Genomic DNA, 23,695 nt, shown 5'->3' with positions numbered 1-23,695 from the left:
TCATTTGCCCAGCCCAGCTCAGCACAGGGTAGAAGACTGGGAGATCTCAAGACACTGGGGACAGTTGAGGCAGGATCATGCTGGGAAGAACACTTCAAGGCCCAGGAAAAGAGACCTTCAAAGAGGAAAAAAAAAAAAAGTCCTAGACCATACTGGGGCCCCACTAGACTCATACAAGGGCACTATGACAGTGCCAGGGGCCAGTTGGCAGCTTTGTTGCCCACTCTCCAGTTCTTGGGTCATAGATCTAGGATGGAATGAGGGGACCCAAGAACAGGGGTGGTAATGCCAAGCAGGGAGACCCTGGGCTGTGTATGGAGAAAGGATGGAGTTCAGTAATGGTATGACTCAGACCCTAAGCTCAGAGCAGGATCTCACTTCCAACATCTGGCTGGCCTGCAGAGGAATAACCAAGATAGGAATCCCAGACCAAAGGAAAGCTGACAATTCTGATACTCTGAACCAACAGAGCCTTTCAGCTGGCTGAGAGGGGCAGAGTCTAGCAGCAATCTACTCTTGTAATGACCCAAAGGTAGGAGGGGAACTTGCAGGGCCCAGGTCAGGAGGTAGAAATCAGACTTTGCCCTGGATCAGACCACTTTGGGAGCACTGAAAGCTTGCATGTCCCCAAGATCCTGAAATAACAAAACACTCCATACCCCAAGAAAGCAGCAACAGGACCAGTCCAAATCTTCCCTCCAAAAGTATGGCAGAACTCAGCCTTAACATCAAGTCTGAAGTCAGGAAGTAGCCTTGAAAAATAAGCAAACACGGGCAGCTAGGTGGTGCAGTGGATAGAGCACCAGCCCTGAAGTCAGGAAGACCTGAGTTCAAATCTGGCCTCAGATCAATCACTTGACACTTACTAGCTGTGTGACCCTGGGCAAGTCACTTAACCCCAACTGCCTAAAAAAACAAAAACGAAAAAGAAAAATGAGTAAATAAAAAAAGAACCCCACTATAATGAGTTACTATGGTGGCAGAAATGCTAATACACCAAAAGAAGAAAATGACTCCAAAACAATTGCAAGCAATGTCTCAGAGAAAAACATGGTTTGGGTATAAGCTCAATTAGAATTACTAGAAAAAATGAAGCAAGAGTTTTAAAAAGAATTTAAAATATTTTTACAAGCAGAATGAGAGAGTGTGAGGGGGAAATGGAAAAGAAATAACAAGTATGGAACAAAGCACTGGAAAGGGAATTAACAGCTTGGAACAAGAGGTACAAAGTGTTGCTCAAGCAATAAACTCTTTGAAAATTAAAATGGCGGCAGGTAGGTAGCACAGTGGGTAGAGCATTGGCCCTGGAGTCAGGATGACCCTAGTTCAAATCAGGCCTCAGACACATAACATTCACTAACTGTGTGACTCTGGGTAAGTCACTTAACCCCAACTGCCTCACTTAAGAAAAAAAAAAAGAAAATTAAAATGGATCAAATAGAAGTCAATGACTTCATGAGGTATTAAGAAATATTAAAACACAGTCCAAAAAGCAGGAAAAATTGGAAGAAAATGTGAGGGATCTCATAGCAAAAAGAATTGACTTGGAAAATAGATTAAGAAGAACAAATTAAGAATTATTGGACTATCTGAATGCCAAGATCAAAAAAGGAGTATTCAATAAATCTTAAAATATTTGCCCCAAAGGGCAAAGTGAAAATAAAAGAATTCCCTAGTCACCTCATAAAACAAACCCCAAAATACAAACTGCCAGGACTGCCATCATAGTCAAAATCCATAGCTTCTGAGTCAAAGAAAAAATACTGCGAGCAGCCAGAAAAAATTAGTTCAAGTACCAACGAGCTACAGTCAGGATCACACAGGATTTAGCAGCCATGACTATAAAGGAGCAGAGAACTTAGAATATGATATTATAGAAGGTAAAGGAGCCTGGCTTACAGCCAAGAATAACTTACTCAGAAAAGCTGACTATAATGCTATAGGAGGGAAAATAGACCTTTAATGAGTTAGAGGAGCTCCAAACATTCTTGATAAAAAGACTAGAGCTGCAGAAAAACTTTGAAGTTCAAACACAAGAGTAAAGAGAAACATAAAAAGGTAAAGATGAATGAACACTGATAAAGGACTAATGGATAAACTATTTACATTCAAATATGGGGATCCATACAAATGATACATGTGGCTCCTCTGAACTCTACCATCATCAGGGTTCATAGAGTGAGTCCAATGAGACAAGGCCTGGGAGTGATTTTCTTAGGTCTTGATCTTGAGAATCGAAAAAGAAAGGAAGAGGAATACACTTGTGGAGGGAGAGAAGGGAAATGAAAGTTAGGGAAAATTGTCTTACATAATTTGGATTTATAAGTAGACATCTATACAAAGATATCAATACAAATAAGCAGAAGGGGGTGGATGGAAACAGCTGACACTTGAACTTCACTCTCATCTGAACTGGTCAAAAGAAAGAAAAATATACACACATAGAGGTGTGTACAGAAATAAATTTCACTCAACAGGAAAACAGAAGCAAAAGAGGAGTGAGGAAAGGACTAGACATGGCCCATGTGGAAATTTGTTTTGATTGACTATACATGTTTTTAAAGAGTTTTGTTTTTCTTGTATTTTTAATTATGAGGAGGGGGGCATCAAGTGTGGGTGGGTAAGAAGGCAAAGTTTTGACCGATTAAAACAAATAAAATAGTTTTTAAAAAAAGGCACTTGGGAATGAATTTTCAATATCTATCAAAGAGAAGATTCCAAGAGTAATAAAAAATCTCACAGATGGTACCCAGATGATACTGGCTACCATTTACCCAAAAGCTTACTTCCTCATCTCTGTTAAATTTTTATGAGAATGGTCTATGTATGCATCAAGGATGTGCACAAAAATATGAGAATAGATAGATTTTCGGAAACGATATTTCTATGGCAAACCACATATTTACAGTCATATAATATGCTGACATGTAGAAAAATATAAGCTCCCACTGTGTCTATTGTTTATTGATTCTAAAAAAGCATTTTACTTAGTAGAAGAAAATGTAGCCTTGAAAGCTCTGCTTATGTAAGATGCACATTAAAATCCTCTAAGTGAAGGAATGGCTAGACAAATTGTGGTCCGTGAGTGTACTGGAATATTATTACACTGTAAGAAATGATGAGTGTAATAAATACAGAGCACCATGGCAAGATCTACATGAACTGATGCAGAGTGAAGTGAGCAGAGCCAAGGAAAAATATACACAGTTACTATAACAATATAAATGAGACGAACAACCTCCCCCCCCACACACACACCCTAAAAGTGAATGTGCTGTGAAGTTTAAAGAACAAGCATGGCTCAGAAGAAAAGATGTGAGAAAACACCCCCACCTCACTGATTTTTTAAAAAATGTATTGGTTATGCTGATTTTTTCTTTTTCTCATTCTCTTTTTCTATCTTTTAAAAATACTATTTGCTACATGGAATGGCTCTCTGGGAAGGGGAGAAGGAGGGATACTCAGGGAAACCATGGTAATATTAAAAAAAAAAAGCAAAGACATCAATAAAAACTTATCTGAAAAAAATCTTATGACTGCTAACGACAATTATTTTGTTAAAACTCATTAAGACTAACACGAAGCAAGGTACTAAACTGGAAGATGCATGCTCGCTTAGGGTGCTTGCCAGTGACTCAGAGCTTCTGCTTTAAAGACGTGGAAAGTGCTTTACACAGATCACCTCATCTGCTTGTTTGTTTTTTAGGCAATTGGGGCTCAGTGACTTGTCCAAGGTCACACAGCTAGTGTCAAGTGTTTGGTGTAAGGCCAAATTTGAACTCAGGTCCTCCTGACTTCAGGGCTGGTGCTCTATCCACTTCGCCACCTAGCTGCCTCCCCCTTTTTTTTTTTGTTTGTTTAGATCATCTCATTTGTAAAGTAGGTGCTATGAATATTGCCATTTTACAGATGAGGAAACTGAAAGGGAAAGAGGTTAAATGGCTTTCCCAGAGTCAAGTAGCTTCTCAAATCTGGCTCTTCCTGATTACAAGCCTGGTCTTGTATCTACTACATTACCTGATAGATTCAGACTTGGGAAAGATATTAATTAGAGATTATTTAGTCCAAACCCTTCATTCTTATGGTGAAGACACTGAGTATTAGGGACAGGAAGTGATTTGCCCAAAGTCATACTGGTTGTGGGCAACAGTGGCAGAATTTGAACTCAGAGCCTCTTGGTTCAGGTGGAAAGATCACTGGATTTGAAACCAGAGCAACTGAATTCAAATCCTGACTTTGCTGCTTATTATCTGTATGACCTTGGGCAAAAACTTCATCTTTCTGGGCCTCAAGGGGGTTAGACTATATATGGTGGTAGCAGAAACCAAGCACAATAAATCTAATTCCTCTAACAGACAATAATTCTTCACATTTCTGACAATAGCTATTATGGCCCCTTGTGGATCCAGTTATGAGAAGTAGAGAATATCATATGAGAGCTGTGATAAGAAATGATGGGAGAGAATGACAGGAAAAATAGAGCAGCTCTAAATATATTAATGGTGACTCTTGGTCCAGCCCTCTTTCCACTGGATCCACAAAGTCTTCCTAAACAAAAGGATTACCTTTCAATGGGCAGTTAGTTGGTGCAGAAATGCTGGGGCTGGAGTCATGAAGATCTGAGTTCAAATTTGGCTTTAAACTTTAGCTGTGTGATTCTGGAAAACTCACTTATCTGTAAAATGGGTAAAATAAGCACCTACTTTCCAGGGTTGTTATGAGGATCAGCACATGAGATAAGACGATACATGTAAAGCATTTAGCAGGCGCATTGTAGGTACTTAATAAATGTTTGTTCTCTCCTTCCCAATAGTGAGATTTTCCAAATACCTCAATTTGCAGGAGACAACGTACCGCTTGCACTGACACTTTAAACCACACAAAACTTCCTCAGCGAAATTCACAGCATTGCAAACAGAGGTTCAACCATGTGCTCTGAAACCCAAATCAGGACACATAGCTAGACAGAAAGACTCTCAAAGTAGGTCCATCACTATGTATGCATGAGACAAATGCTACAGATGGACAAACAACTGAGCTCAGAACTGAGTAAGAAGAGAAGACTGGGCTGGGTTGGATTTGCAAAGTAACGTGGTGTTTTCAATGATTCCAAACCACTCATGGCTACGAAAGCCTGTCTGCTTAACACCAACAATCTGACTGGGAATTAGAGGACATTATTGGATGGGATGTCCCAGGGAAGACTCCTCAGTGTAATTAAGGTTTGGGATAAGGCTGAGTGGGATGAGGGGTCCTGTGAAAACTTCTTAGAAGAATAAATAGAAATTGTATTAGACAGGCATGGCAGCCCGACAGGCCTAAGTTTTGATTTACTAGAAATACTCTGTCTCCTTTCATCAGATCATCCTGATGGAGGGACACCCAAATCTTGAGATTTGAAATGATAATAATAATATAATAAATTCACTTTCTATTTCTCCTTGGATAACTCTGTGTGTTCTTTAAGTTGAGTGGCATCCCACACATTATGAAATAGAGAGAATCAAAATGACATATAACTCGAAAGATGATGGGAAGATGTCTGGTGGGTATACAAGACACTCCTGAGGATATATCTGACCAGCTAAAGAGGCAGGGTAATCATGTAGTAGAAGTCATAATAGGTCAATAGTAATCCTGAGGTATTAAAAGAGGAAGAGAAAGCTCACAAAGGTATGGGGTAGATACCCTTCCTCCTAAAACGTTTTTCTATAGGACCTTGTCTGGATCTCTTATATACTACTTGTTGTGTACATGTTACCCCCTCATTAGATTACAAGCTTTTTGAGGGAAGGTCTAGTGGTTTTTCATATTTGCTTCTTTAGTATTTAGCACTGTCTTGTGGTATAGTAAATGTTTAATAAATTTTTGTTCAACTGCATTGTTAGAAACATGCTTGACACCAAAATTTTAGTACCAAGAAAAGTTTATTATAGAGAAAGTCCAGAGGATTTAGACATTTCTGGCCAGAAGCAGGCTCTACCCCCCTTCAGGAGGAGAGAGCACTGAGTACAAAAGCGAAACTTCTTAGGCCTGGATTGGTCCGATTTTTAAGAACCTGTGCATTTGGTAGATGAGACTGACTGTTTTTATAAGGGGAAAATTTGTGGGAAGATTTGGATGGGATCTAGGAGTGGCTGGTGTGACTGTGAATGGGATGTCCCAGTGAAGACTTCTCAGTGTAATTAAGGTAATGAGTTCAGAAGGTAGTGTGAGAAATGAACTCTCAGAAGTGAAGGTTCCTCGAAGGGTCAAATAATTCTTGATTACTACTTTCAAAATCCTCCCCGACTCAAACCCTGTTTTTAAGCACGTAACAGAAAGAATAAGCCCTGCCCCACCCCCAACCTGAGCTGTTTGCCCTTGGCTTCCGGCCTCTTTCCTTGTCTTTGAATTCTGCCCCTAGAATGTAAGCCCACCCCCAGTTAAGGGGGTAAGGGATAGTGGTGGGTGGAGACTTGTTTGCATGGTGGGCGGGGATTTGCTTTTATAAGGCGGCCCCTGTTACTCGGTCTCTCTCTCCATGTGTATGGAAGGAGCAGACAGCCATCTCAGGAGAGTGTAATAAAGGTAACCTTTGCTTTCCACCTTGAGAAGTCTCTGAGTTTAATTTGGGTTAGGGTCGCTGTCCCACACAACTGGGAGGTAACAGAGAAGGAAGGGGTCTAGATGGCATTAATGAGTGGCAGATAGCCTGGGGTGTGGCCAGGTGCAGCAGATGAGAGCCACAATGAAAGGGAGGTTACATTTGTCCTGGAAGGCCGCTGGAACCCCCCCCCCTTTCCCACCCTATTGTGCGGACAACTAGAGGAGAAGTTACTATGCCTGAGGTTCACTAAGCATGCTCAGTAGTGTTTTAACTTTGTCCCCTGATTGAACCCGACTGGTTTGAGCTGGATCGGTCCTTATCTTGATTTTTGGGGTCTTCTCGGAACCATCAGCTTACTTCTTATTGGCTAAGCCCACCTGCAGTGTAACTGCTTCCTTGAGTTGTTTTTATAACTTTATGCACTATTCTACCTTTGTGGAAACAACCCTTGCCTAACTCTCACAGCATTATGTATGGACAAGAATCACAAAAGATGAAGAAGCATGGAGTGAGAACCTTGTTCTAGTGGAGAGATTACCCAGACCTATGCAATCTGAGAGGTGAAACAGCAAAGTATTCACTCACATTGTTTAGGGGTGTTCCTGATCATGAACTCTGCTGTTCCAGAGTTTAAATCGGCTATCTTCTTCACCTACGCAGATGTAAATGTGTGTGTGTATTGCATGTGTGTATATATAATGTATATATGTATGCATATATATAATGTGTGTGTGTGTGTGTGCGCGCGCGCGCGCGCACGTGCGCGCGTGTGTGAGTGGGTGTTATGTTGTGGTCTAGGTCCTGCCTTGAAAGAATTCTACTCTAGCCTTCTTTCAGTCAGAGAGATAAGATTTATTGTTTTGCCAATAGAAGTGGTTGGGATTTTAAAGAACCTGTGCATTTGGTAGATGAGACTGTTTTTATAAGGGAAAAAATTTGTGGGAAGATTTGGGTGGGATCTAGGAGTGGCCGATTGGCTGATGTGACTGGGAGGTAACAGTGAAGGGGTCTAGTTAGGATTAAGGAGTAGCAAATGGCCTGTGGCTGGCCAGGAGCAGACCTTGAGAGCCTCACCAAAAGGGAAGTTAAAAGGATTATTTTGACTAAGATAGGCAAGCTGCCTCAGGCACCAGAGATCTGGGCTCAGGGGCTTTGGTCTTTTCCTTTTAGGGGTCCATCACAACTTCCATTCCCCATCATACATGTGTGCATTATTAGAATATTAATGGAACCAGGCCATTCTGCAAAAGGAGGCAGTTGAAAGGATGGGAAAAGAATTGCCCAGAAACCACAATAGGGACAGGAAAAGTGAAGGCTAATGCTATGTGCACAGTAAAATGAACAAAAACCAAGTGAGAAAACATAAAATAAAAATAGAGAGAAATCATCTTCAGGAAAGTGAGGGGGGAAAGAAGAAAAGGGAAAAAAAAGTGAAACCAGAATGTCTTGAAAAGAAGACCTTAATGGAAAGCAGAGAGCAAATGAGGTTAATCTTGATAGTGTAGGGGTATAGGGCAGGGGAAAGTGAGAGGAGGAATGGTACAATGTAAATCGCATAGAAGTCACTTGCAAAAGCAAGACATCAGAATTGTGGGTTATGGGAAATAGAATATGCTCTGAGAATCCTTTTCCCAACGTCCACTCTCACAGATGAGCTGAGGTCCTTGAAGAAGGAACTTCCGTATTAAGTATAATCTTCCCCTCAGGGTTCTAAAGGGTCTATTGAGGGGTTAGAGTGATTCTTCTTTCATGCCATTGAACATTACTCATCAATATCAGCTGGAACGATGAATGTCCCAGTACCATTTAACTAATTACCACCAATTAGCTTTACAAAGGGATATTTACTGAGAAGATACAGCAAGAATAGAAATGTGAACCATTCCATCCCAATACCTGGGGCCACACTGAACTCTCTACCACCTCAGTCCCTTTTTGATAGGCAAACAGTCTCTTCAATTATGGTTTTCTTTCTAAAAATATTTCAAATGAAACTAAAAATACATAGATAGATAAATGAATGAATAAATAAATAAGCCTAAAAATAGATAGACAGATAGACAGACAGACAGACAGATAGATAGATATATAGATAGACAGATAGATACAGATAAAAACAAGGCATTCCACACCAATTAGGGAATATAAGGTTTTGAGTAGCTCAGTTGCATATGAAAAAGCCAACAGAGATAATAAACAGGGCAAGTACTGCTTCATTACTGAGAGAAATGATTATTAATAACCGATAATTTGGGGGGATCCAGAATGCTCCCCTTTGTGAAAAAGGATTAGAAGTCAGGCTTCCACAACAGAACAAGGGGATTCTGAAGACTTCCAAGATCTTGTGGATTGTCCCTCAACCAATCAGAAAGTGCCCCAAACATTCCACAAACAAGTAGCTCCTTAAGAAAGAGCCCTGGCTAAAGAGGATAAATTGATTGCGACTGGCTGGGGTCAAGGACTGGGCCTTGACAGGGCAAAAGCTTTTCTCCACTGAACTTGCTTAATAAGCTTATTAAATATTAACTGACACACCCCAAGGGTGGAGATAGCTGCCGTTTTTGAACATGGGAGGCATGAATTGGGAGGAGTTAATAGAACACGGAGGAACATGGGATGGGCAGTTCAGGAAGAGAACTTTAGATGAACTAGACCAATCCTAGCTCTGGTGGGTGGCGTATTGATCTTACTATTTAAAAGTTGATTCTACCACTGAACCAGCGCCCACATGCTACTAGAGTGCAATGTGCTCGCTTCTCTCTCAAGAAGCTAATAAAGGCTTTCCTTCACTCACTCCTGTAGTAGATTTTTGTTTCAGATTTTTCTAACACCTTCTTCTAAAGTCTTGATTTTACAAGTTCAGTCTGATAATGAGATAGGACTAAGACCCCACCCTGATGGGATAGCCATTGTGTTCTGCTCCAACTTGGGTAGGGTATGCATTCTTTGAATAGATGGCCCAAGGGGGCAGGTAGGTGGTGCAGTGGATAGAGCACTGACCCTGAAGTCAGGAGGACCTGAGTTCAAATCTAGCCTCAGACCAAACACTAGACACTCAACTAGCTGTGAGACCCTGGGCAAGTCACTTAACCCCAATTGCCTAAAACAAAAAACAAACAAAAAAATAGATGGCCCAAGGCTGGGGGTGGCCTGGATATATAGTTTCTCTGTCCAAAAGTGATATGATGTCACTCTTAGACCATGTTAATATTGTCCATCTCCTATTGTGTTAACTAATCAGAGTTGATTGTCAAACATATAAGCTCTGAGCCTGCTGCCATGATGGTCTTTTGGTCTAAGAGATATGACCAAATAACTCTTTTTATGAATAACATGTTGGCTTTATTAATAAAATTATTAAATTACCCAGAAAAAAATAAAAATGTTTAAAATCCCTCTGTAGTGTTGAATATCCATCTTTTTTCATTTATGATTAAACTTAAATTTGCAGGGTGGGTCACCCCGGGCTGCATCCTAAGTTCCATTGCTTTTTGGAATATGTTATTTCATTCCCTCCTCCATTTTCTGGTGGGTGCAGAATAGTCTTGTGTTATTTGAATTTCCTTGTGTTTTTCCTCGTCTTTCTCCTGATTGCTTGCGGAACTTGTTTCTGAATTGAATTGTTAAATAATCACTATGTGTCTTGAAGTTTGAAGCCTTGTTTATTTGTTTGTTTTCTGGAGGTGATCTATGAATTCTTTGGATTGGTATTTCATTTTCTATGTCAAGTTCTGGTTAGTTCTCTTCTATTATTTCCTGCCTTATGGTAAAGTTTTTTTGTCCTGCCATGTTCTGGGAGACGTACGATCTTTAGGTTGTCTCTACACAGCCTGTCTTAGAGATTGGTATGTTTTGCTAAAAACATAAAAAGTTGGGTTTTTTTTTGTTTTGTTTTTTGCTTCTCTTCTAGATTGCCCTTCACTTCTGTGTACACATTTGCATTCCCAATCGATTGTTCCCTTTTTTGTTTATTTGGTGAGACTTGCCATTGCAGATTCTAGTTTTTTCCACTCTTCCCATCATTTTTGTATGGAGGCCATAAATTATGTTCTCACACTACTCATTTCTCTTTTGAACTACTGAAGTCACAGCATGTTGTGTTTCCATGTTTTCCTCACATTCCACACAATTTTTGGTCTCATCAAGTGTTGGATCATTTTCCTTTGTTTTGCAGTACTTATCTACAGATCTGAATTTGTTTACTAGATCTAGAGGTCATATTTCCTTCTCTTGTTAATGTTTTCCCTGCTGATTTATCTGTTAATGTTCAAGGGTTTTGAGTTTTCTTCTTCCTGAGATCTTTGTTAATTTCAGTCTTTTTTTTTTCCTCCTGATTTTCTCTGTTCACTTTCTGACTCTGATGATAATTTCTTTGGGGGCTCCATCTCAAATCCTCTCCTGCTAGGCAATTCATGGTTCACCAGTCTAGTTCTCTGCCCCAAGTGACTTTTGGATGGTCAGAACTGGCCCCCGTCCTGGTATTCTGTGCTGCTTCTTCAGCTCCTAAGTTCACTGACAGTTCAGAGATCTGCCACACTAGTGCTACAGGGGTTGTGCACCCCATATTACATTCAGGAATTTTGTACTGATGAGATCTTTCAAATAGTTATGAAAAACATGAAAACATAAATAACTTGAGACGGAGGTGGGAAAGAAGCTTCTAGCTGGGGCCTAGGAACCTCAAATGCAGCAGCTCCCTATAGTGGTCCAGTATGGCGACAGCCACAATTAGAATAACACACTAGTTTTCAAATTCCTCTTATTTCTTTGCACAAGAGAGGTTAGAGCTGAAAGCCAAGGGAATATTGTTCCAGCACTAAGATCTTTCAGGGACCAAAGGGCTGAAGCAGTAGAAGTTCCTTCCCTGCCCCACCCCCCACCTGCTTAACTAAGCTTCTGAATATATTAATGCAATATTGGATGCAGCTCTGAGAACTGGTTACTCATTTCATTCCCTTCATGCTGATGAAGGCTCCTGGCTTCCTCTGAGCCAGTCAGAAAGCAGATGCTGCCCAAATGTATGAGCTGCTCCAGGGAGATGCTTTTCTGACTGATGATTTGGGATGGAATTGGTTATTTAATTACATTAGACATGGGACACAGAGTGAAGGACACGAATGGTCAAAGTTTTAGGACCCAAGGGAATTCATTTAAAACCTGAACTGGATAATAACACCAAGGGCCATACTTTCTTCCCTAGTGCAGTAGATCTTTGCGAAGTACCAATCAGAAAGGGAAAGAAGACAAAAATAAATCCATGAGATGAGTTAATTCAGAAACCAGGTCTCTCATGTGTCTCCTATAAAATAGGGTTAAGATTTGGTATCAAAGAACGTGGATCCAGAGACTCTACATTGCATTAAAGTGCTTGAAGGGATACTTCTTCCCAACTTCAGCTCAAAGGATTAAGAATAATAGGTACTCTCTGATTTGGGACTAGTGCTCTTATGATGACTTAGATATGATTTAATAAGGTTGAGTGAAAATATAATCCATTTTACATAATAGATGCATTCCTAAAATTAACTGTAAATCAAATTTTAAATGCACTAGAGGATTTAGCTTTTTAAAAGAAACTTGTGGTAAATCTTTCTGCAAAGTAAAAGATCCTTTAGTAAAATAAATGATCATACTCTAATAAAATTACCTTTGATTGTGAAGAGGGATCAGGAAATGAAATTTTGGCTGACAACCAAGGAAAAGATCTGTGGGGTTTTTTAAGCCATTAACCATAGAGAGGTTAAGAAGCCCAAGCACAAGGAAAACAAAGACAAGAAGATAGTGAGTGGTGAGAAGGCCATCTTCTTAGACCACCAGAGAGGCAACCCATCACCCTTCCTCCATCATCCTCTCCCTGTTATGTGTAACACTATGTGCTCAGTTACATAAATGCTTTAGTATATAGCCATCATTTCCAGACTACTACTTTTCCCCTAGGTAGTGAGCTAGCAAGAGAAACCAAGTCATTTAAAAAACCCCTCTACTTCTGTGCACAAATAGTTAGAGAATCGACATTTGGGAGATTGGACTGATGTCCCAGAGCATATTGCTGTTTTCAGAAAACAACTTTGTACAGACTTTGGTTTCGTTGTCTTGCTCTTTGGAAACCATCCCCAGTGCATGTGCTTTTGGTTAAGCATTCCATAACTGGAACGTAGCTCTATGCTGAAAGGCTGAGAGGAAGCAGTAAAAACTCAGCCAAGATCAAGCTAAGTTGGATGGTTCAGGGAGTGGAACTTGACAGGGAGATAAGCCTTTTCAAAACCTAACCTCTAAATCACGTCATTTGGGCTCTTTTCCTGGGCCAACTCCAGTCCTGTTGCAAAATATCAAGGAGTCAGAGAGGAGTTTGTTTAGCCACTATGAGGAACTACAGTTTATAATAGACACAGACTGTCTATTTAGATTTGTTCCAAACTTAAGATGACAACTCTTGATCTAAAAGAAAGGCCAATCAGTTGAAATGGCTGATTAAGACTGGGTCAGGTCTGTGTAATGTAGCCAAGGGATATTCGGCACTCTAGAAAACCTCTATCCAATAGGCATACTAATATACTTTTGCTGGAGCGATGAATTGATCCATCCATTCTATAAAATATTTTGAAATTATGAAAGAAAAAAATCATCAAAATGTTGATTTTCTTTGACCTAGAAATCCCATAAGGATCAAAGAACAGTTTCATGTATTTAAAAGACATCATAGCAGCATTTTTTGTGGTAGCAAAAAGCTAAAAATAAAACAGGTGCCTATTGATTGAGAGACAGCTTAACAATTTGTTACATCGATAGAATGGATTATTGTGCAAAAAATAAGAGGAATTTAGGGAATTGTGAAAAGACTTTCATGAGCTGAGTTAAGCAAAACAAAAAACAAAAAGTACATGGTTACAATGATGTAAACATTTTTTTAAAAACACTAAAATGAAACCAAACACTGTGTAAGGGCATTGACCCATCTAGGCATCGTAGCAGAGACGAGGAACTATATTTCCCTACTTTCCTCGGAAAGGCGACTATGGGTGCAGAATGTCGCATGCATGGTCTGCCAGACGTGATCTCTATGTAAGTTGGTTTTGCTTAACTGTTTTTTTTTTTTTTTTGTTACAAGGAAAGATTTGCTTGGTAGGCATTTATCTGGAAAAGACCGTGGTATAAAACCAAAAAAGGCTTCAACAAAACTTTACCTTTTTTAAACAAAAATAAGCTTTATTAAGTAGAAAATAAAGACATGTGAATTTATGTGCTAGTATGCCACGTTAAGATGCCTAATTGAATATGTATTTTTCAGAAAAATTCACTATGTTCTAATTTATAAGGAAAGAATAGAGCTTGGATCTGAGTTTAGCTATCTGATATGGAAAATGCTTCAAGTTCAGGATACTGCCTGTGGTAAGGGTGGCAACAGTTTAATATAAACTATGCTGCCTTCCTTTTAAAGGATAGGATAATTTATTCTCAAGGTCATCATTTCTTTTTTTGGCTTCCTAGTCACCTGTGGCATAAAAGGTCCAGCCAATGGGGAGTTGGGGATCAGAGGTTTGTGCCCAGTGGGAATGTCTAGCATTTAGATCTAGCATGGTAAATACAGAAGTAGAAAGTAGTAGTCATTTTATCCAAATTACTACTTTTTTAAATCTTAAAAACTGTTAGGGTAAAAACATTTTATTGCATTTTTAGGTTCACAGAAGTTTCATTTCAATCTTGAGCCTAAGGCACTGGACTGGCCCTAGTTAGGCCTGTCCCTGAATATTTGGTGTAGTTAGTAGGGATTGTTTGCAATAGCTTAGTGGTTAAATTCCTTGTGAAAGAGCAGGGAGGGTAACATGGAAGAAATGGCCCCTGAGCTACTTAAATAGCCAGATACAGAACTCCATAGCTGTGAAGGGTATATGCCAACCCCTTTTAATAGGATAAGGAAGATGCTAGTACTAACTCCATAGGTTTAATGCAATATATATTTAAGGCGCTTGATAGAGAAAATAAAATATAACAAAATTAAATATTTCTTGAACCTTATTAATGCTTTTTAGAAAAACTGGATTACCAGTGTTATGGAAAATAAAGATTACAGATTAAAGAATCATAGATGGTATGAACTAATAAATTTCCTTCCTCTGTTTGGCAATTAGAGTACCAATATCTAGAAGGCAGAAGAGCAACCTATGGGTCTAGTAATAATGGTGACTGATAGGTTACAGATGGGAAGCATGATCTCTGACTCAGAGGGTTACATGTTACACACATGGAAGGGAAGAGAATAGGAATAGGAGTGAGGATGAGAATTGGAAAGAAGCCATAGGCTTGTCCTCTTACTCACAAATAGGCCTGCCCCATTCCTATCCCCCTGAGATACTCTTTCCTCTCTACCACTAAAAAACTGGAGAGTTTATAGAAGTTTGAACAATAATCTAGAGGGCCAAAGTTTACCTTGAGGCTCTATTTTAATTGTAGGACCCAGACAGTGTGACTTAGAAAGAGGGAATCACCAAATATAGAAGAAGGTGCTAGATACCTGCAAGCCAGGTTGTTATTATTATACCAGGGGGACCCTCAATGAGTCCATGGGGGTATCTCAGTTTCCATCATGGGTTTAAAGGGAAAGACCACTGAGGGAAGAAAGGAGGACCATTTTCTCAGGTGGAGGTGGGTAGAAGTCCTGTTTGGTTGGAATGGCTAATCAGAAGGAATGTATTATGGGGATTTATATGAGTTCTTGGGAGTCAGTACCTGTAGAGGTGCTCTGTGCCAGGCGCTCTGTGCCAGGCATTGTGAGAAGGACCAAATGAACTATCTCATATAGTTAACATTAAATAATATTGGATTGGGGAGGGAGTGTGTGTGTGTGTGTGTATGTGTGTGTGCAATATTTCCTCCCTAGTAACGGGAGGAAATGAAGATGACTAGAATACTTTGCTCCAAACTACCTTTATAATAATCCTCTGTGGCTAGTGAAGATGGATGACACTTGTCATCATATGGTAGATGATTAGGAGCCAAATAGAGTTGTTTAGGCTGATTGCTACACTCTATGATCTTGTCTATATGGTAGACCTAGAAGTCTGGCCCCAGGGGCTACTAACCTCGTCCCTGCTTTTTATTTTGTCCCCATGGTTGAGACTAGTCAGGAGGACTTTGCTTTTACTGGAAGAGTTCTGCATGTCCCCCCCAGCCTTCAGGTTCAGGGTTACTTGAATTCTCTTTTATGTTGTCACCATTTGGTGAGTAGAGACCTGAAAGAGGCCCCATTTCCTGAGGGCATTGATATCTACCTAGTTGGTATCTGATGATGTAATATTGACTGGGCAGAAGCAGCCACAGTTGCAGAAGCCCTTAGTTATATAAGGGGCAAGGAGTGGGAGATCAAGCCTAAAAAATTCGGGATTCAACCTGCTTAGTTAAAAGTTTAGGGGAAACATACTGGACGGGGAGAACCTAGATGGAGTCCATATTAAATTATTGACACCTGCTAACCCACAGTCTAAAAAGGAAATTCAGAGGTTTATTGGATTCTTTGAAAAAACCATATTCCCTCCATGGGTATCTTGATGACCCCCATTTACTGAGTTGAGTGCAAGTCTACCTCTTTTGTTTTGTCTTTTTTTTTTTAAGGCAATTGGGGTTAAGTGATTTGCCCAGGGTCACACAGCTAGTAAGTATCAAGTGTTTGGTCTGAGGCCGCATTTGAACTCAGGTCCTCCTGACTTCAGGGCTGGTGCTCTATCCACTGCGCCACCTAGCTGCCCCTCAAGTCTACCTCTTTTGAGTGGGGCCCAGAATGAGCGACGTAGCCTCAGAAGACCTAAAGTGAGTCTTTTAGCAGTCTGCCTCTGGGTCCTTATGATCTTACGGAGCCCATGTTCTTGGAGATCTCTGTCTAAAAGGACCAGGCTAAATAAAGCCTTTGGCAGGCACCAAAGAGTAGTCAGGCTAAACATCACTGGGCTTCTGGAGCCTTAACATCTTTGAAGCAGTCACTTGCTATATGCCACTTTTGAAAAACTGTTGCTTAATGCTTGATGAGACATATTTTTTGGACATAACCAGTACGAGAATTCGTTTTGTTTGCTTTTTATTGGGCCCTAGTTTATAGCGAACAGATGACACAGGCCTACACCATTACCCTTTCTCTAGACCTGCCCATTATGATTTGGATAATGCAACATGGTCCCTCTGAAAAAACAGGTAGGACACAGGAAGCACTCATTTTTACAGAATTAGTATCAAGTATCTCCTATGTATCAGGTACTGTATTAGGTATCAGAATAAAAATATATCAAATGAAATAATTACTACTTTCAAGGAGCTTAGATTCTAATGGAGAAGACAACAAATGCAAATATACACATAAATAGATATATGAGTAGATGCAGAATAAAAAGATAATAAATTTTAAAAAATTAAATCATTAAGATGTAAGGTAGTTGAGGAAGGAGGGTTAGGAGACTCAGGAAAGAAGATGGTGCTTGATACCCTTTGACCCAGCAACAGCACTTCTAAAGCTCTATCCCAAAGAGATCATACAAATGGGAAAAGGACCCACATGTACAAAAATATTCATAGCAGCTCTTTTTGTGATGGCAAAGAATTGGAAATTGAGAGGATGCCCATCAATTGGGGAATGGCAGAATAAGTTATGGTATATGAATGTAATGGAATAATACTATTGTGCTATAAGAAATGATGAACAGGCTGACTTCAGAAAAACCTGGAGAGACTTTGTATGGACTGATGCTGAGTGAAGTGAGCAGAACCAGGAGAACACTGTACAGAGTAACAGCCACGTTGTGCCATGACTAACTTTGATAGACTTAGCCTTTCTCAGCAAGCCAGGATCTAAGACATCTCCAAAAGTCTCATGATGGAAAATGCTATCCACATCCAAAGAAAGGACTATGGAGTTTGAATGCAGATCAAAGCATACTATTTGCCTTTTTTCTTCTATTTTGTTTTCTTTCCTTTCTTGTGGTTCCTTCTATTGGTTCCAATTCTTACAACATTGCTAATATGAAAATATGTTTAATGGGTATGTAAATATAAAGCCTATACCAGATTGTGCGCCATCTTGGGGAGGGTGGGGGCAAGGAAGGGGGAGAAAAATTTAAACTCAAAAGCTTATGGAAGTGATTCTTGATAAATCAAAATAAATTAATTTAAAAAAATTTAAAAAAAAAAAGGTGGTGCTTGAACTACATTTTGAAGAAACAGAAGGATTCTATGAGGCTGAGATAAAGAGTGAGTTCCAGGCATGGAGGCAAAGGCAAAGAGATGTGAGACAGAGTATAAAGTATACAGAGAAAGAATACAGTGGAAGCCCATTCAGGTAGATAATAAGAGTACAGGAGTGGGAGCAGCCTTCAATGATGATGAAAAGATAGGCTGCAGCCAGGTTGTAAAGGGCTTTGAAATCTAGACAGAGGAGTTTGTGTTTATTCTAAAGGTACCAGATAGCCACTGGAGTTCTTAGAGCAAAGGAGTGGCATGACCAGAAGGAAAACCTTCTGAAAAATCTAATTGGCAGCAATGTGCAGGATGGAGTGATGAGACACCTGAGGCAATCAAACCAGGCAGGAAGCATTTGCTAGAATCCGGGTAAGAGGTGATGAGGGCCTGAACTAAGGTAGTTGTGTGAGTAAGGGAGGTCAGATTAACGAGGCAGAAATGGCAAGAACTGGGAACCAATTAGACACATGGGGTAAAGAAGAGTGAGGTTATAAACCTAAGAGACAAGCAGAATGGGGTGCCTTTGACAGAGAGAAGTTTGGAAGACAGCATGGTTTGAGGGGGAAGATGAATTATAAACACATTCAGATTGAGATGTCTCTGGTACATCCATTACATGGTATTACGTCATGCTTACCCTTGCCCCTCAAGTATAACTTACCATTCATAAACAGGTAGTGACTTTGCCAGAAGCTAAGACCAACTAAGCCTAGCCCAGTACTTTATCTCCTCCACTAGTCCAATGGGCTCCCATCTATGAAATTTAGCTATTGAGGGGCATTGTTTTGCTGGGTTCATTGATGATTCTGAGAGATGTATATACAACAAGACCTCCGTAGCAATTAATCCGATAATGGGGGACACCCTGAGGGATAACAGTCCTTCTAGTGGGCTGAGCTATAAGCTGTGGGATTGGCACATAGCAGGTGGAACAGACAAGATTTTTATTTATAATGATATCTACATAGTGGCCATGGAGTCTGGCTGAGCGGCCTGAGGTACATAAAACCCCTTCCCAATTTGGGGAACTGGGACCAAAGGAGGAATTTTGCTGATGCCTCCTACAACAAACACTGTGTGAAGGGCATGTTAGTGGGTGTCATATACCCTAGGCTGAACTGAATAATTGAGTCAGTGCTCTTATGAGAATGGCAGAGACTGAGGACTGGGTCCATCATTCGATCTGGATATACAGGTCACTGTGTTATGTTGTGGTGGACAGATGATCATGGGATCCCCATAACTAAGGTTACATTGTAGCTTTTTCCCCCCAATAATGTTTCCCATGCCAATCAGAGCACCCACCTTTGAAAGATTAGTATGGCATGATCCCATTTCTCAAGACTTGCCTTTAAGTGGCAAATTGATTACACTGGCCCTCTTCTGCCGTCTCCGAGCAAAGTGCTCCCCCATTGCAGCTGATACTTAATCACAATATGGGATTGCAGTGTCATATAAGTCCACAGCAGTTATCATCGAGAGCTCTTACAGTCCCCTGTGGGATTCCCTACACCATTGCCTCTGAGCAAGGTACCCATTTTACTGAAAATAAGGTCCAAGATTGGGGCAGCAGCCATCACAATCACCGAGTTCTTCATCTTCCCTATCATTCTCAGGCAGCTGGTATCACTGAAAAATGGAATGGACTTTTAAAACAATAACTTCATCATCACACCCAATTATTATGGTTGGGTCTACCAACTCCCAGAGACTGTGTTTGATCAATCAGTGCTATCCCAAGAACAGGGTGGGGCTTCCAGTCCAAGGGTTTCTTGGATCTGGTCATCAGGATGGCCTAATAATAACAGACTACTTTGGGGTATGTCCCCATTAACCCCCTCCAACCCTTTCTTATTCTATTTTCAGTTACCTGATCCTTAAGGTTTCTGCTCCCTCAGAAGGTTCTATCCAGAGGTGTCAAACTCCAAGCATGGCTGAACCAGGTTAAAATGTATTTGGGAAATGTTTAATTAAATAATTTTAAAATACAACATAGATAATGTTAATTTGTGTCTAAGTCAATATGCATCCCATAGGGATCCATCCCTATTTGAATCTGACATCACTATTGATACAACCTATGGAAGAATTTCAGGTCCCCCTTAGCTGGCAAGTTATCTTTATCCTAGGATACTTTGAATAATTTTCTTATAAGAGCTTTGGAAAATGAAGGGGAAAAATTATTAGGAGGTGCTTTGTTATAATAGGAAAGAGGCAGAATGATCTTTTTTATAATTATACAACTGGAACAAAGAGGGATCTCTTTACTAATTTACAATTCAACATGCCCACCAAAGGTTAACACACTGGATGTATTTGGTGGGACTAACAGATAAACTGTCATCAAACTAATGCATTTGTAGAAAGGTTCATCAGGAAAGTGGTCCAATACAAACCTGATATTATGGAGGATGATAAAAGATAAACCTCAGGAAAACCTGTTGACCACTGGAGTTGTACTGTTTACTTATATAACAGTTTCAAAGCAATATGGCCAAATATCCCCTGAAAAATATTTCTGAAATAATTGGCAAGGGACTGTCAGAGTGAAAAATGACCTAAAATCCCACGCATCTCTATATAATTATCTTAAAGGCAATTTTTCTAATTTGAAAAGAATGATGTTTGTTACATGGAAGTCTAGTGGAAGTAAGAAATAGGACTTGGTTCTTGATTCAGAATATATCATGGAAAGTAGCCAGGTGGCACAGTAGGCCTGGAGTCAGAAGTCTGAACTCAGAACCTGAGTTCAAATGCCGCCTCAGACATGTACTGTGTGACCCTGAGCAAGTCACTTAACTTGTTTGCCTCGGTAAAATGCCCCCTTCATCCGTAAAATGGAGATCATAATAGCATCTACCTCTCAGGGTTGTTGCAAGGATCAAATGAGATATTTGTAACATGCTTAGCAAATAGTAAGCACTATATAAATGTTAGCTATTTTCATGTCTAAAGTCCATAGGATCACAAATTTAGAGGGGGTCTTAGAGGTCATCTAGTCCAACCTCTTCATCTTACAGATGAGGAACATGGTCACACAGCCTTAGTAAGTGGCAGAACTGGATTCAAACTGAGGTCCTTTAATTCCAAACTCAGTATACTTCTCACTCTACTACACTATTCCCCACAACGACCAAGTTAATCTCATGAAATACTTGCTGAGATGGTAATCTCCTGCTCTAGCAAAGTTCATTCAGAAACCAAGGAAGACAGCTACCTGCGTATGCTACTTTGTTTAGAACAGCAGTGGATAATTTCAGACCCAAAGGCCTTGAAAGTGAATTGTCTATAATTTCCAGTATAATGAAGAGGAAAGCAAAGAAGAGAAAATAACTTGGCTTTCCATTGACAAGAAAAAGCAGGCTAGTTTGGTTGCTGAAAGTGAATTTCAAATAAATCATCAAGCATTTAGTAAATGTTGACCATATGCCAGTCACTGTGCTAAGTGCTGGGAATAGAAAGACAAAAGTAAGCCAGTCCCTCATCTCAGGACACTTAATTCTAATTTCAGCAAAAATTTCTATTGCATGGATTCACATGAAAGGATTAAGAGTTTTTGCTGAGTCTGTTTTTAAGATCTGGTTTAACAGTGAACTTTTAAGCTCCTTCAGCCCAATAAGAAAACGGTGAAGAAATCCCAAGTATTGTGTGAATTATACTAACATCTGGACAGCAGGAAAGACAATCAAGATATAAGTGTCAAGCAGGAACACTTTCCCTATGTACACTACAAGATTAACTACAACTTGTTGGAGGGAAATGGTTCTTACATGGACATTCCTATCATGGTACTGATATACAGGAACAGAAATGAGTAGAAGTATATTTATACTTTCAAGTTAGTATTAATCCTATGTTTTTTTCTTAATTCATTCTCTCACCCTGTGACTGAATTTTCTCATAGTTATCCATCTCATAACATTTTCCTTTTTAATTACAGTTTGTATAGCTTTTATCATCATCATCATCATCATCATCATCATCATCAGGTCATTATATTGAGGGGGGAAATCAGAGGTCATTTATAAACAGAATATTTTTTAAATGTTTTTCTTCATTAATATAGTGGTATACATCGTGAGTTGACTATTATATTATATATGTACATTATATATAGTATAATACATTACTATTATTCACAGACACATAAATTATACCATTGCTTGACTGTATTTAATAGTGAGAATAAATAGTCATTAAATTGTGATGTAAAGAAATAAGACACTATTCTTGTTGTTCAGTCACGTCTAATTCTTAATGACTCCGTTTGGGGTTTTCTTGGCAAAGACACTGGAGTGGTTTACCATTTCCTCTTCCAGTTCATTTTACAGATGAAGAAACTGAGAGAAACGGGGTTAAGTGACTTGCCCAGGGTCACACACCTAGTAAGTGTCTGACGCCTGATTTGAACTCAGGAAAATGAGCCTTCCTGACTCCAGGCCCAGCGCTCTATCCACCGCACCATCTAGCTGCCCAAGACACTATTCAGCTATGTGCTTTCTGAAGGTTTCTGACACTAATCCACAAGTGCCTTCAGCATGGAAGGACAGTTGATAGTAACCTAGGAACCGTGTGATGTGATGTGTGCAACTTCAGGTTGTTAGAGGAGTCTCCAAATTTCGGTTTGAGAATTCACAAAACTAAGATCACAGCTGATTTGTTATGGCTTAGATGCTGCTAGTGACAATATGTATTCTATTCAGTTTGGATTCACCTTGCATAATAAAAGGCATCATGGCATAGTAGGAAGAGCTTTGGACTTAAAAGTCAGGAAGACACAGGTTTGAATCCCGCCTTGGACTCATTAGGTAGATGGCCCTGGGCAAATCACTTAGCTTCTCTTACTCTCAGTTCCCTCATCTGTAAAATGAGGATAGTATCTGTAATACTTAAGAGTACTGTGAGGATCAACTAAGATAATACAAAGTACACCGCAAACCTTAAAACACCATATAAATGTAAGTTATCATATGTAATAATGCAAAAAAGAAATCAATGAAACATTTAAAAATATAAAAGGATAGAGACAAGCAGGAAAGTTGTACTACTGTTACGTTAGATTCAATATATACTTTAAAAAATTATAAACAGAAGTTCCTAGTTTGAGATAGAATCCTCTACTCTTGACTGTAGTTGAAATATTCCTGTTTGTTAATGTTTGTCAAGTTCATAATAATTTTTTTAAAAAATCATCACATGGTTTACAAACTCACTTGAGAGCTTATTTTTCAAAATGCATGGATCTGGGTCACCAAACTTTTGTACTCTTAAATGACTGGATACCAAGTCCAATTTTTAATAAATTTCAGGAAAACTAAATAATGATAAAGCATGAGTACCAGCTTACCGTTTTGAGTTTTACCAGTACTTTCAGGGACACAATGGGTGAAAAAAAAAAAAGGTATGGGAGTGGGTAATATTTTAAACTACTACTTACCATTTCTTTGGTACTTAACTGTTATTCATTCCTCAACACTGATAGATCCAGTTTGTCTTCTCTCCATTTTTCCTATCCTAAAATGGGGCCATATCTGCATCCTTCCCACCCTAGACCTCTATTATTCAGTCTTATAATGTAAGAAGTGAAAGGTCAGGACTCTATTCCTCTCATCCCCTATTTTTTAACTAAGGAGACTGACTTGCCCAAGTTTAACTGAGTTAAGACAAGAACTGTTTTCTGACAGGTAGAAATCTTTAGACTCCACTACTGAAATTACATGTCAGATACATAATACAGAAAGCTTAAAGGAGATGACTATGGTGCTTCTCCCTTCTTCTCTTCCTCCTCCTCCTCCTCGTCTCATTGCACTTTATTCCCTCGGTTGGGCAGGGTGGAGATGGAATGATGATGGGAGAAGTTCTGACAGAAATGGTGTACAGAGAACC

General features: G+C 39.6%; 2 pseudogenes; one reads left to right on the top strand and one right to left on the bottom strand.

Annotated features, from left to right (window-relative positions):
- LOC110220646 (ubiquitin-like FUBI-ribosomal protein eS30 fusion protein) overlaps nt 1-18,440 on the bottom strand; it is a 31,507-nt pseudogene extending 13,067 nt beyond the window's left edge.
- Nucleotides 18,441-19,245: 805 nt separating this feature from the next.
- On the top strand, nt 19,246-21,627 carry LOC110220647 (V-type proton ATPase subunit C 1-like; annotated as a pseudogene).
- Nucleotides 21,628-23,695: the final 2,068 nt, after the last annotated feature.

The sequence above is a fragment of the Phascolarctos cinereus genome, unplaced genomic scaffold, assembly GCF_003287225.1.
Source record: "Phascolarctos cinereus isolate Bilbo 61053 unplaced genomic scaffold, phaCin_HiC Scaffold_3;HRSCAF=262, whole genome shotgun sequence".
Classification (NCBI taxonomy): domain Eukaryota; kingdom Metazoa; phylum Chordata; class Mammalia; order Diprotodontia; family Phascolarctidae; genus Phascolarctos; species Phascolarctos cinereus.
This window is presented reverse-complemented; position numbering and strand designations above follow the sequence as displayed.